This window comes from Schistocerca piceifrons, chromosome 6, assembly GCF_021461385.2.
Source record: "Schistocerca piceifrons isolate TAMUIC-IGC-003096 chromosome 6, iqSchPice1.1, whole genome shotgun sequence".
NCBI classification, from domain to species: domain Eukaryota; kingdom Metazoa; phylum Arthropoda; class Insecta; order Orthoptera; family Acrididae; genus Schistocerca; species Schistocerca piceifrons.
Window position 1 is genome coordinate 162,614,581 of NC_060143.1, and position 15,971 is coordinate 162,630,551.

Sequence of the window (15,971 nt, forward strand, 5' to 3'; positions counted from 1 at the left end):
TACCAGGCGGCTTCCTCTTTCATTTCTTACCCCCAATCCATATTCACCTACTACGTTTCCTTCTCTCCCTTTTCCTACTGACGAATTCCAGTCACCCATGACTATTAAATTTTCGTCTCCCTTCATTATCTGAATAATTTCTTTTATTTCATCATACATTTCTTCAATTTCTTTGTCATCTGCTGAGCTAGTAGGCATATAAACTTGTACTACTGTGGCAGGCGTGGGCTTCGTATCTATCTTGGCCACAATAATGCTCTGACTATGCTGTTTGCAGTAGCTTACCAGCATTCCTATTTTCCTATTCATTATTAAACCTACTCCTGCATTACCCCTATTTGATTTTGTGTTTATGACCCTGTAGTCACCTGACCAGAAGTCTTGTTCCTCCTGCCACCGAACTTCACTGATTCCCACTATACCTAACTTTAACCTATCCATTTCCCTTTTTAAATTTTCTAACCTACCTGCCCGATTAAGGGATCTGACATTCCACGCTCCGATCCGTAGAACACCAGTTTTCTTTCTCCTGATAACACATCCTCTTGAGGAGTCCCCGCCCGGAGATCCGAATGGGGGACTATTTTACCTCCGGAATATTTTACCCAAGAGGACGCCATCATCATTTAACCATATAGTAAAGCTGCATGCCCTCGAGAAAAATTACGGCCGTAGTTTCCCGTTGCTTTCAACCGTTCGCAGTACCAGCACAGCAAGGCCGTTTTGGTTAGTGTTACAAAGCCAGATCAGTCAATCATCCAGACTGTTGCCCCTGCAACTACTGCTGCCCCTCTTCAGGAACCACACGTTTGTCTGGCCTCCCAACAGATACCCCTCCGTTGTGGTTGGACCTAGGGTACGGCTATCTGTATCGCTGAGGCACGCAAGCCTCCCCACCAACGGCAAGGTCCATGGTTCATGTGGGGGATGATGAGACTAGGATTCGTTATTAGTGGGAGGGTAGGACAGAGAGTGAGTTAACGTGAACAGTTCATTGATAGGGTTACTCTTATCAGAATAGACAGCAAACCAACACCGACAACGATAGCGCAGGTAGATGAAAATCTAATAATAATGGGGGACTGGAACACAGTTGTAGGGGAAGGAATAGAAGAAAAGGCTACAGGACAATACGGGCTTGGGTCAAGGAATGAGAGAGGAGAAAGACTATTTGAGCTCTATAATAAATTTCTGCTAGTTATAGCGAATTCTCAGTTCAAGAACCACAAGAGGAAAAGGTAAAATAGGAAAAGGCAGGGTGATATGGGAAGATTTTAGTTAGATTACATCATGGTCAGACAGAGACTCCGAAATCAGATACTGGATTGCAAGGCATACCTAGCAGCAGATATAGACTTATATCACAATGTAGTAGTCATCAGGAGTAGACTGAAGTTTAAGAGATTACTCAGGAAGAATCAATACGCAAAGAAATGGGATATGGAAGTACTAAGGAATGACGATATACGTTTCAAGTTCTCTATCGCTATAGATACAGCAACAAGGAATAGCTCAGTAGGCAGTACAGATGAAGAGGAATGGGCATCTCTAAACAGGGCAATCACATAACTTGGAAAGAAAAACTGCGAAGAAACCATGGGTAACAGAGGAAATACTTCAGTTGATCGATGAAAGAAGGAAGAACAAAAATGTTCAGGGAAACTCAGGAACAGAGAAGTACAGTTCGCTGGGGAATGAAATAAACAGGAAGTGCAGAGAATCTAAGATGAAATGGCTACATGAAAAATGTGAAGAAATCGAAAAAGAAGTGATTGTAGGGAGGACTGAATCAGCATATAGCAAAGTCAAAAAAACCTGCGGTGAAATTAAAAGCAAGGGTTGTAACATCAATAGTGCAACGTGGATTCCACTATTAAATACATAGGAGAGAGCAAATAGGTGGAACGTGTATATTGAAGGCCTCTATGAGGGGGAAGATTCGTCTGATGTCACAGAAGAAGAAAGAGGAGTAGATTTAGAAGAGATAAGGGCTCCAGTATTAGAATCAGAATTTAAGAGAGCTTTGGAGGACTTAAGATCAAGTAAGGCAGAAGGGATAGATAACCTTCCATCAGAATTTCTGAAATCATTGAGGGGAGCGACGACAAAACGTCAGTTCACGTTGGGTTGTAGAATGCATGAGTCTGGCGACATATCATCTGACTTTCAGAAAAATATCATCCACACAATTTCGAAGACTGCAAGAGCTGACAGTCGCGAGAATTATCGCACAGTCAGCTTAACATCTCATGAATCGATGTTTCTGACACGAATAATATACAGAATAATGGAAAAGAACATTGAGGAAGTGTTACATGACCAGCAGTTTGGCTTTAGGAAAGGTAAAGGCACTACAGACGCAATTCTGACGCTGCGGCTGATAATGGAAGCAAGACTAAAGAAAAATCAGTAAAGTTTCATAGGATTTCTCGACACTGAGAAAGCTTTCGACAAGGTAAAATTGTTCAAGACGTTCGAAAGTCTGAGAGAAAGAGGGGTAAACTACAGGGAGACATGGATAGTATACAATATGTACAGGAGACAAGAGGGGATAATAAGAATGGACGACCAAGAACGAAGTGCTCGGTTTAAAAAGGGTCTAAGACGAAGATGTAGCCTTTTGCCTCTACTGTTCACCCTACAAATCGAAGAAGATATTAAGGAAATAAGAGAATTAAAATTCAAGGTTAAAGGATGTAAATGATACAACTCGCTGATGGCATTGATGTCCTGAGTGAAAGTGGTGAAGAATTAAAGGATCTGCTGAATACAATGAACAGAACATGGACTGAGAATAAATCAAAGACAGACGAAAGTAATGAGAAATAGCTGAAATGAGAACAGTGAGAAACTTAACATCAAGATTGATGGTTACGAAGTAGATGAAATTAAGCAAGACTGCTACCTAGGCAGCAAAATAACCAATGACTGACAGAGCAAGGAGGACATAAAAAGGAGACTTGCACTCGCAAAAAGGGCATTCCTGGCCAAGAGAAGTCTACTAGTATCAAACATAGGCCTTACATTGAGGACGGAATTTCTGAGAATGTACGTTTGGAGCACAGCATTATATGGTAGTGAAACAAAGATTTTGGGAAAACCGGAACAGAAGAGAATTGAAGTGTTTGTGATGTGGTACTACGGACGAATTTGAAAATTTGTTGGACTGATAAGGTAAGGAATGAGGAGGTTCAGCGCAGAGTCAGAGAGGCAAGGAATATGTGGGAAACCCCGACAAGAAGAAGGGACAGGATGATAGGAGATGTGTTAAGACATCAGGGCATGATTCCATGATACTAGGGAGCTATAGAGGGCGAAAAGCGTAGGGGAAGGCAGAGATTGGAATACAGCCAGCAAATAAATGAGGACGTAGGTTGCAAGTGCTGCTCTGAGATGAAGAGGTTGCACAGTAGAGAAATTCGAGGCGGGCTGCGTAAAACCTGTCACAAAACTGATGAGAAAAAAAAATCCGTTTCAAAGAGCGTTTTTTGTGTGTTATTCATGATTTCTAAGGGGGCTATTATATTACCATGGATGTTGAACCTGGAGACAGGTAAATGTAACATGTTGTGCATATATAAGAGGAGAAATCCACTACTTTACAATTACAGTATCGCTGGAATCAGCAAATACTATAGAATGTCTAGGAGTGAGAACTTTAAGGACCTAAAATAGTATAATTACATTAAGCAACTGGTTGGAAAAGCATGTGCCTGGCGCAGACTCATTTGGGAGAAGTTATCCAGGAAAGAAACCGTTTACAAAAAAACTTGTTCCACAAACTTATGGTTGCTCGGAGGAGCCGCGCGGTTAGAGGCTACATGTCACTGATTGCGCGGTCTCTCCCGCCGGAGTTTCGAGTCCTCCCTAGGGGAAGCGTTTGTGTGTTGTTCTTAGAATAAGTTAGTTTAAGTAGTGTGTAAGTCGAGGGACCGATGACCTCAGCAGTTTGGTCCCATAGGAATTTACACACATTTGAACAAACTTATGTTCCTTTACAAGACAATATTGATGAGGAGATGCTATTCACAGAATGGTGGACATCTATATAATGTATCTGTTTCCATTTGGTACTTGGCTGATCGCATGCTGCTAGGCACGGTGGTGGCTGGATGTGCATGCCACCAGCACTCACAGGTAGTGGCGGACGATCAGACTCGAGTCGCAAGTTGTTTCAATGTGGTTGGTTGGTTATGGTGACATGCTACATAGTAAATCTCTGAAATTTCGGCAGTCTATATAATATATTTACTTGAGGCACATGCTTGTATGGCGGTATAAGACACGCAGACTGTGGACAGTAATGGGGTTCATTCTGCCGCTAGTAGCGCAGTTGTCTTCCCGGAGGCGAGATGAGGACGCTTACCTAGCACCATGGATGGTGATACTGCACAGTGGAATACCTGGCGTTCTGACCCTAAATGTGCTATAATAGGATATGGCATAATCGTTTGTAAATATCATCCCAACATCCGTCCTTCCTTCGTATATAATATCTGCAGTGCTCCTGCGTGCAAGGCTATGTGTGAGGCTAGAAAGGGATCTTTTCACTGTCGGAATACAGTTTATTTCACGATCTGCTGCAGCTCAATTTCTTTTAATGTTATACTTGTATGTACATAATGAGATCGTTCTGTGGCGTGAGTGTACTTGATACGCTATGTATGTTTTATGTGAGGACTGCGTGGGCTGGAATTCCATCCATTTTTATATTGTGAGTGTAATGCAGCAGTGAATGTTCTAATAGCCACACTATCATAGATTTCTTTTAATTTCATGACTATCATTTTATATTTTTGGGATCAGTAATTATTTAGCTTACTGTGTCCGAGCTATATCGCGTTTTTTGAAGCAGTACTGGTATATACATACCTTACTTAAGTTCCTTACTGCAGTTACATTTTTAACGTTTAAGATTTACGACAGTGTTCTCAGGTGTGTATATATAGGATATTAATGCAGAAAGGAAACTTGAACTCCCAAACCCACTCAAATTGGTTATTCCACTGTACACACATGTAACAAACAGTTCTACTGTTGGAGGCAACCACGGGCTATCAGTTATTTGTTTATGTAGCTCTACATCTACATGGATACTCAGCAAATCACGCTTTAGTGCCCCTACATTCTAATTGTTACGTGCCTAGAGTGTACTGAATGAACTCTACATCAACACAGTATGATTATTACGTAGTAAGTGTGTACTGAGTTTATAAAATGAACCTGGCATAATTGTAAATAACAGATTCGTGATCCGTGTTTTAACAATGTTAAAAATTTACAGTAAGCCTGTAATTTTTAACTATATTGCATTTCATGCAATTTTATACTCGGCACTAAGCTGGTGATGTCTTTAACATAATACTGGTAGGTACATGCCTGCAAAAATGTTCCTACATAAATAGACCATGCTGTATCACTTGGATTTTTTTAATTTCCCCCCTTTTCATGTGTCCTCTGTATTGTTATAGTGCACGACTCATCTTAGGCAACCTGGTAGTGTGTTGGTCATATTGTATCATAAGTTATACTATCGGCGATAAAAAATAAAATAGAGGGTGTTTCAGAACCGATGGTTAATAATTCACACATGAAAAGCACAGGCCAAAAGTAGCTAAAAAGCTCCAACAAACAGGGATCCACATACCAATCGTTGTCGAGATACAACACATTTTATGTTGCAGGTCATCAGTGTCTAGTAACACACGGCATCTCTAAACGTTAAAATAGGTGTTGTCAATGCATCTCAATGCAACATTGAACTCGTCGCTGAAACGAGTTATGCATTCTCTCAGGCAGTCCTCGGGAACTTTGAAAATGTTGGAAGGCTGCTTCAATCCGCAAGCGTAATTCCTGAAGAGAGTTGACCTCGGTAGCGCATACCAGGCTTTTGAAATGACCCCACACACAGAAATCCATGGGATTTAAATCCAGAGACCTTGGAGGCCATGGCACAGACTCTCCTCTACCTATCCAGTGTTGATCATATGTCCAAGTTATAAGCCGACGCACTCGAAAATGTGCTGGAGCGTCGTCATGCATGAACCACATTTTCAATCGTTGGTTCAGTGGGACATTATCATGTACATTTGGATGTAAAGTCTGCGGAAACAGGATGTACTGCTATCCGGTTAATCTCTGTGGCAGGAAGTGTGGTCCAGTTATACAGTCTCTGAGCAATCCTGCCTAGACCTTCAACGAATAACGCTGCTAATGTGATAAGTGAGTTGCATTGGGATTGAATTTGGTCAAAATGTGACAGTTATGGTAGATAAAATACCGCCAAGGGTAAATCCAGCCTCATACTTGAACAGCATGCTGCTTACAAACAGGGGATTCAGGAAATACTGTTGTTGCACGCATTGGCAGAAATTCTCTCTAGGAGGGATGCCTACATTGTTGAGGGCTTGGCCTCGCTGAAGATAATATGGACAATGTCCATGTAAAATCCACCACATACTGCTATGACTCAGGACATGCTCTTGGGTAGCAATTCAAATGGTTCAAATGGCTCTGAGCACTATGGGACTTAACTTCTGAGGTCGTCAGTCCCCTAGAACTTAGAACTACTTAAACTTAACTAACGTAAGGACAGCACACACATCCATGCCCGAGGCAGGATTCGAACCTGCGACCGTAGCGGTCGCGCAGTTCCAGACTGTAGCGCCTAGAATCGCTCGGCCATCCTAGCCGGCGGGTAGCAATTCGTCTAGTTAAAATACCCAGACGTTTGTGTACAAACATCTCTTCCTCAACATCGCGTGTTATGGATCTGGTTCGACCTTATCGTACGTTGTGTGTGAAACTCCCCGTTTCTCTAAGGTGCTGATGTAACTAGGTAAATGCACACCTGTCAAGCTGCCTGCAGAGAGGAAAAGCTTCTTCATAAAATCATGCAGCCTTAAGGGCACTGCCATTGGCTTTGCCATACATGAAGTACATAGCAGCTTACATTCCATTGTTGTGACTTCTGTCCATGCTGCCCTCTCGTTATTAACTGATTGTGAGGCCGCTATGGCACAATGCACAGAGGTGGAAAGGGAAGTAGTTTCACAAGTGTAAACAAACGGATAATCGATCCCAAACCTTCGGATACCAATGTAAATACCTCGATATGAAGGGGCATTTACAGTTGGTTCCCAACTCGAATTAATGAGATACCTCAGCAATGGTTGATTTGTGGACTCATATTTATTGGAGCTTTTTAGCCACTTTTGGCATGCACTTTTCGTGCGTGAATTGTTGACCATCACTTCTGAAACACCCTGTATATAACGATACAGGTTCCTGGACAGTCCTAATTGAGTAATGGTTGGTTGGTTGTTTGGGGAAGGAGACCAGACAGCGTGGTCATCGGTCTCAACGGATTAGGGAAGGATGGGGAAGGAAGTCGGCCGTGCCCTTTCAGAGGAACCATCCCGGCATTTGCCTGGAGTGATTTAGGGAAATCACGGAAAACCTAAATCAGGATGGCCGGACGCGGGATTGAACCGTCGTCCTCCCGAATGCGAGTCCAGTGTCTAACCACTGCGCCACCTCGCTCGGTTAATTGAGTAATGGGTAATAAATTATAGCAGAATATTTGGGTAATAACTAGTGGGATGAAGCCCCAATTGACTTTTATCTTTCTCTGTGTGGGGTTTGGTGGCTGATCGCTGTTCCTGGCACATCATGATAAACCTTTTTCATTATTGTGTACAGAACACTTTTGACAATTCTGACAAGCGGGGGATGGGGGAGGTGGGGTAAATCTGATAAACATGCAGTCTGTTCGAACTTTCACAACATTTTTGGCTTCACGATTGGCCTAGAGGAGTACGGGGAATGGTGAGGGTGGGGGAAGGGGGGATGAGTTCTGGCAACAATGCAGAGTGGGCCACACTGTGATGGAGATCTGTCAACAATGTGGAGTGGGCCTGTTTAGCGGCCAAGGGTGCATACTTGCCCCAGTGGTTCAATATCCCCTGAGGTAGGCAAAACTGCATATCACTCGAGCAGCTCTCTCCCAGCTGCATATACGTTGGGTAATTTTAGACAGCCATCAAGCAGTCACCAGCAGTAGTCAGTTACGAAGTTAGGTATACAACAGTCTAAAATACGAGATGAGTCAACAAGCTGCTGATGCCAGGCTGCCTCCACTAGCTTCATGTCTGCTGTCCACACTCTTAATTTTGCTTACTTGTTGCCTTCCAACCACCAGGCCACATGCTGACTGACCTCTGATCACAGTTGTTTGTCTACCCTAGGGCATTACAGTTTGTGCATAGACCATCTATCTGCTGAGCCATCACCACTTGAACAAACAAACGCTGTTGCTGTTCATGGTCCTGTTCGAGGAAAGACTCCTCCTGTCCTCCTTCACCTTTGTGGGCACAAGTTACCACTGTCACGGCACACTGGACTCGCATTCTTGAGGACGACGGTTCAATCCAGCGTCCAGCCATCCTGATTTAGGTTTTCCATGATTTCCCTAAAATCGCTCCAGGCAAATGCCGGGATGGTTCCTTTGTAAGGGCATGGCTGACTTCCTTCCCCGTCCTTTCCTAATCTGATGAGACCGATGACCTCGCTGTTTGGTCTCTTCCCCCAAAACAACCCAACCCACTGTCACTAGTCACCAAAGCTGCCCTGCAGTAGGGTAAGAGTCAGCACCACTGCTGGAGTGCTGATTATGCTGCACACCGAGCCACCATCTGCTGCTGAGGGGAACACCACATGCTGAATGTGATAATAGACCCTTTTCTCAGCTAAAGATGTTTTTGTGATTGAGTCTACTTGATACTCGGGGCAATGGCTGCCGTATAGTACTGATGTAGTCTGATATGGAATAACAGATTATCTGGAAACACAGTTTTCATGATGGGATGTCTGACAGCCTACTTGTATCCTCCCACCACACCACTGAAACCATGTGTAAGGTGGTGAACTACAGGATTCCATGACTACTAGTAGCCACCCACCATAGGCGTCATTCAGCCCAACACTTCTGAAAGTGGTAACAGAATTTTCTGCAACCTCTACCAAAGAATTTTTATGGTACAAAAATAATCACAGTTCCATCATTTCACCAGTGGGGGTCATGAAAGTTTTGACGCTGTGACGTTCAAAGATGTTGTTGAAACTGAGTGACGAATTTTATTTTAGAAGAGCTGCTGAATGAGTTGGCCGTTTACATTAATACACTACTAGCATCTGTGTGCTAATGATTATCTAACATGCTGAAAACAACCAGGTGTTTGACGAATAATGGGTACAATTTCAGACAAAGGAGCAACTAACTCTTCTGGAGCGTCTGTCATTGTCTCATACACCAAACGCTTCTTATCTCCACACAAAAAAGAACGTGGTGGCCACATTACTGGCGCACCACTCCCAATCCATATATTGGGGAAAACATGGTCTAGCTGTTCTCTGACAGCAATGGCAAAGTGTGGTGGGACTCAACAACGCTGTAACTATAATCGACGACTGCTACTGGGACATTCTTCAACGTTTCCAGTAGTACTTCACGGAGAAAGATACGGTAATCTCCTTCACCGAATGTGTTAGGCAGAAGATGCAGTCCAATCAGATAGTTGTGAACAATACCAGCCCCCATCTCTATCTCTGTTGATGGTGGAATGCACGAGTTGACTTAGAATTTTCCAACTCTAAGACAAGGCTATTGTGGCTATTGACTACAAAAGCTGGCTTAAAGGAAGTCCAGCATACAATCCTTAAGGGATCCCTAGCAGCTACACAGTGCATCTGTAACATGTGTGTCACATAACAAAAGTCTTTTTTTATCTCCTTCAATAAGTCTAAAAACGTGTACATAGTTCGTTTACACGCTGCACACATTTAAAAAAATGCTGAAAAGGTGCCAACATCCAACATTTCATGTAGCGTTGAGGAATACACAGACTGTTAACATTGGCTCAGTTGTCCCAATTTATTCAAGAATAAGTGTGATGTGTTTGATGTTGCTACAGTGTTTTCATCGTTTCAAGCAATCAGTCATGTAGAAAGTTGTTGAAGTCTACTCGAAAAGGGCCAATAATACCTGTATGACTGAAATTACGTGTGTGTAAGTTTTGTGCTTATGTGGAAAAAGAACCAAAGGGATATGAGTTGTAACATAAGCTTTTGACTTATTTGACGCACAGTTGACATAAAATTTATTTAAAAATTGTATTATCCACATTATGTGTAATGTATATCTATTTAGAAAGCACTTGTCCATAGCATTGTATAGAATACTCAAAGGATGACTTAATATTACCATTATTAACTAGTCTCACGACTGTAACCTGAAAGGTATCGGGTAGCATAGCTACATCACTATCTATATCATAAATGACTCAAAAAGAATAACAAGATGCAGTAGACGTACAAGGAATCCGCTCTCATGAGACAACAACACACTTATCCAGAACCCAATTCCTCTACCCCATCACATTTCACCGACAAAACCTTTACTTCAAATTATAAATACATGCGTAATCTAAATATTGCAAAAGTAATTCCCCAAGAATCACTTACTCTTCAGTCATAAGTCTTGATTTAGACTCCCATTCCACATCATACGCACGACCAAAACCTTGGGGTCTGACACCTCTGACACCTTCTAGCCATCCATGTGCCAAACCAACCCAACTGCCAACCCCCACTTTTCCGCTTCCAGCACTGCATTGATATTCTCATTGCTATCTTCAGGAAGGTATACCACAAAAAGCCTGAATTTCCTATCCTACGTCTATCATTACCTAAGGACTGAAAAACCAGTGTCGGCGTTGTAGATGTAGCTACCTGTTTAAAAATTCCCCATCCAGCTGCAGCACCTGCAACTAATCACACCCACAAGAGTAAGGAAATTTTCCTCCAAAACAGGATTGACTGTACTCATCCAGCCAACTGGTACATCATAGTTCCTTCTCGTTAGTTACAACTTTCAAATATATTATCCACTGCATTTAATTCCATGGAATGTGTATCCACAGAAGACATGACCTGTAAGTGAAAAAAAATGTCATGTTGGTTTAGATCTCTAAGAGGACACAGCCAAGGGAGTGATCACCATGAAAATCAGGTTGACAAATCAACTAGTCGAACATATCGGTTGAATCTAGGTGTAGTAAGGGTCAGTGAATAGAAATGAATAGAAGATAAGGATTTCTAGTCAGATGAATATAGGGTAATGCCGACGGCAGCAGAAAATTGTACTACAGGATTAGGATACTCTATAAACAGGAGGGCGATCAGAGTATGAGCTACTGTGAACAGTTCAGCAACACGATTATCTTCATCAGGTTGGAAACCAATACAAAGCCAACAGCTATAGTTAAAGTATACATTCGGACGTCATAAGCAGGTGATGTTGATACCGGTCATTTATTGTGTAAAGCGAGATAGAAATCTCTTAACGAAGGGGAATTGCAACGCTGTTACAGGGAAACGAACAGAAGACAGAGTTACAGGAGAATGCTGGATCGGTATTACGAATGAGGAAGGAAACATTCTCCTTGAGTTTTGCAACTTATTTTAGCTATTAACAGCGAAAACCAGAATAGGAGTAGGTATATTAAAAAAAAGTCACGAGAGAATAGAGAATATCAGTTCGATTACATATTTGCGATAGTGATCTTTCGAAATTAGATACTGGAACACAAAACATCCCTACGATCAAACAGAGATTCAGATCACAATTTAGTAATGATAGAGAGTAGGCTGAAATGCAAATGGAAATTTTCGCTGCGTGTCAATGCAGTGAAATCTTCTCGTGTTCCTGGCTGTGTCAGTCTGAAATGTGTAGGCTGAAGTTTAAGAAACTCGTCAGGAATATCAACATACAAGAATATCGGACAGGCTACTACAGTACTGAGGAAGAGTCACGTGCGTTCGAAGTTATACGAAGATGTAGCCACAGTGGGTAGCTCGTTTGAGGGGGATATATCTAAAAAAAGGCATCACAGTAGCTGGAGAGACAGTTAAAGACGGAATTAGTGATGAGCGGCAGAAAAGAGACAAGCGGCTAATTTGGCATAAAAAAAATTGGGGTCAAAGAGAAGACGAAGTAAAGAAATTCCAGTATCATGGAAGATACAGTACGCATGACGGACGAAGGAAGTTGGAATGAGAAGCAGCATAGAAGAAAAAAAGAGAGCATTCCTCACTACAGTAAGTCTTCTAGTACAAAACATAGGCATAATTTGTGAAAAAATGGCTGAGAATGTATATAGTGTAGATTAAATGTTACAGCGAGAGAAAACCAGAAATGGAATTGGTTGAGGTGTGGTGATGCAGAAGAATGCTGAAAAGTAAGCGAACTGACGAACTGATAAGAACTGAGAGGGTGTAAGATTCTCCGCTGAACGAAGGGGCAAATGTCCGTTCTATAAACTTTCTCAACAGTGTTTAGCCAAAAGAACGTCTTCTTCCCTTCAGATATTCCAATTTGAGTTCACAGAGCATATCTACAATACTCATGTGTTGATCAGTAGCAAAATTAGCATCACATCTCTGAATTTCTTCGATGCCATCTTTTAATCCGACCTGGTTAGGCTCCTATACCTTGGAGGTGTCCTCAAGAATGGATTTGCACGATTTTCTGTATGCTGCCTGTACAAGCTATCGTGGAATTCTCCCAATAAGCCGAAGTCGAGCATTAGCCTTCCCCACAACTGACTTACGTGCTCATTTCTCTTCATGTAGCAATGGAACACTACACCTAGACATTTAATCGATATGAACGTGTGGATCAGCACACGTCTCATTCTGTATTCGAACATTACAGCTTTGTTTTCCCTACTTATTTGCTTTATATAACCTTCATTGACATAGAGTCTGCAGCTGCGATGAATTATTTGAATGATTTCGTGATGCTTTCGGCTACCATTCTCTTCATTTGATGCACGATTGTACAATGTCGATCTTAGACGATTTCTAGGTAACTAAAAAGGAAGCATTATAGACTGGATGCGTTAGTATCACTTACGAATATAACATAGGAATAAATAATATCCCAAGATATACTGCGATGGTTATGTCTTTATGGGCGATTCATTAATGGTATTCCGGCCGCTGTATCCGAGTGGTTCTGGGCGATTCAGTCTGGAACCGCGCGACCGCTACGGTCGCAGGTTCGAATCCTGCCTCGGGCATGGATGTGTGTGATGTCCTTAGGTGAGTTAGGTTTAAGTAGTTCTAAGATCTAGGGGACTGATGACCTCAGATGTTAAGTCCCATAGAGCTCAGAGCGATTTTTTATTAATGGTATATCATGCCATGTATGACCCTGTTCGTCTTACTGCATGTAAATGTCACAAAATAAATTAAAAATAGTTTTTCGCTATTCCAGGAGCACGATACGTTTGAGCAGTTACTGCAAAGCTCTTATATATAAGGTCGATGGTTTTTAAAGAACTTACACTAACATCATTATTATTACTTTACATATATTTGTTAATTAACCTATAGATGTCTGTGTTATAAATTGTATTTAATTATCGTTCATCATTGGTCTAAATATGACTGTACGTATTTTCTTTAAAATAACTAGGAAATATTTATTCTAATATTGTTGGAGCACGTCATTTCTGAACAGTTGTTACAAAGATCTTACGATCACAGCACTCTACTGAAACAGTACTGAAGATCATGGAAACTAAGTAAAACCATTCATGATGTGCTTCGTGGTTGCGTGATTTCTCGCATTACAGTCATACACTACTGGCCATTAAAATTGCTACACCAAGAAGAAATGAAGATGAGAAACGGGTATTCATTGGACAAATATATTATACTTCAACTGACATGTGATTACATTTTCACCCAATTTGGGTGCATACATCCTGAGAAATCAGTACCCAGAACAACCACCTCTGGCCGTAATAACGGCCTTCATACGCCTGGGCATTGAGTCAAATGGCGTGTACAGGTACAGCTGCCCATGCAGCTTCAACACGATACCACAGTTCATCAAGAGTAGTGACTGGCGTATTGCGACGAGCCAGTTGCTCGGCCACCATTGAGCAGACGTTTTCAATTGGTGAGGGATCTGGAGAATGTGCTGGCCAGGGTAGCAGTCGAACATTTTCTGTATCCAGAAAGACCCGTACAGGACCTGCAACATGCGGTCGTGCATTATCCTGCTGAAATGGAGAGTTTCCCAGGGAACGAATGAAGGGTAGAGCCACGGGTCGTAACACATCTGAAATGTAACGTCCACTGTTCAAAGTGGCGTCAATGCGAACAAGAGGTGACCGAGACGTGTAACCAGTGGCACCCCATACCATCACGCGGGGTGATACGCCAGTATGGCGATGACGAATACACGCTTCCAATGTGCGTTCACCGCGACGTCGCACAAACACGGATGCGACCATCATGATTCTGTAAACAGAACCTGGATTCATCCGAAAAAATGAAGTTTTGCCATTCGTGCACCCAGGTTCGTCGTTGAGTACACCATCGCAGTCGCTCCTGTCTGTGATGCAGCGCCAAGGGTAACCGCAGCCATGGTCTCCGAGCTGATAGTCCACGCTGCTGAAAACGTCGTCGAACTGTTCGTGTAGACGGTTGTTGTCTTGCAAACGTCCCCACCTGTTGACTCAGGGATCGAGACGTGGCTGCACGATCCGTTACAGCCCTGCGGATAAGAAGCCTGTCATCTCGACTGCTAGAGATATGAGGCCGTTGGGATCCAGCACAGCGTTCCGTATTACCCTCCTGAACCCACCGATTCCATATTCTGCTAACAGTCATTGAATCTCGACCAACGTGAGCAGCAATGTCGCGATACGATAAACCGCTATCGCGATAGGCTACAATCGACCATTATCAAAGTCGGAAACGTGATGGTACGCATTTCTCCTCCTTACACGAGGCATGACAACAACGTTTCACCAGGCAACGCCGGGCAACTGCTGTTTCTGTACGAGAAATCGGTTGGAAACTTTCCTCGTGTCAGCACGTTGTAGCTGTCGCCACCGGCGCCAGCCTTGTGTGACTGCTCTGAAAAGCTAATCATTTGAATATCACAGCATCTTCTTCATGTCGGTTAAATTTCGCGTCTGTAGCACGTCATCTTCATGGTGTAGCAATTTTAATGGCCAGTAGTGTATTTGTTAACAAGTATGGCGATAGTTATACTTTCTATGGTTCTGTATCGCTTCGTCGCAGAACTGGTAAAATGTCGGAGAATTTTCCATTCCTCAGCTCTTTCTGTTGATTTAAAACTCCGTCTGACCGATGTTTTATAGCACTCCGTCTTCAGGCCACAAGTCGCCCATCGGGACCTTCCGACCGCCATATCATCCTCAACTGAGAATGCGGATAGGAGGGGCGTGTAGTCAGCACGCCGCTCTCCCGGTCGTTACGATGGTTTTCTTTGACCGGAGCCGCTACTATTCGGTCGAGTAGCTCCTCAACTGGCATCACGAGGCTGAGTGCACCCCGAAAAATGGCAACAGCGCATGGCGGCCCGGATGGTCACCCATCCAAATGCCGGCCACGCCCAACAGCGCTTAACTTCGGTGATCTCACGGGAACAAGTGTATCCACTGTGGCAAGGCCGTTGCCTGACCGATGTTTTGGATGGATGTAAATTTCAATTCCTTCTATCATATCCATGATTTTACCTTTCTGTGGCTGACGTAATATATGTAGTGATTCATCAATATTAGGTATTTTGTGGTTGATGTCTTTTAAGTGTGCAGCAAAGGTGGGTGGGCTACTGTCGCTTATTGTGGTTTGTTTTTTAAGTTGTATGCTAACTTTCCTTCCTTTTTGTCCAACATAAAATTCTGAACATTCTTCACAGTTTTTTTTTTGTAGATTATTGATTGCGGAAAGGGCTCCAGTTTCCATGGTATACGTCTCAGTAATCACCGCAGGTTGTTAGTGCTCCTGTTACTAATGCATATTTTTCTATTCTTTAAACATCGAGTGATTTTGCCGGAAGCAATACCTAGATATGGCCACAAAATAACTTT

General features: G+C 42.7%; 1 pseudogene; it reads right to left on the reverse strand.

Moving 5' to 3' along the window:
- Positions 1–15,440: 15,440 nt before the first annotated feature.
- LOC124803984 lies at positions 15,441–15,558 on the reverse strand (annotated as a pseudogene).
- Between the last annotated feature and the right edge of the window lie 413 nt (positions 15,559–15,971).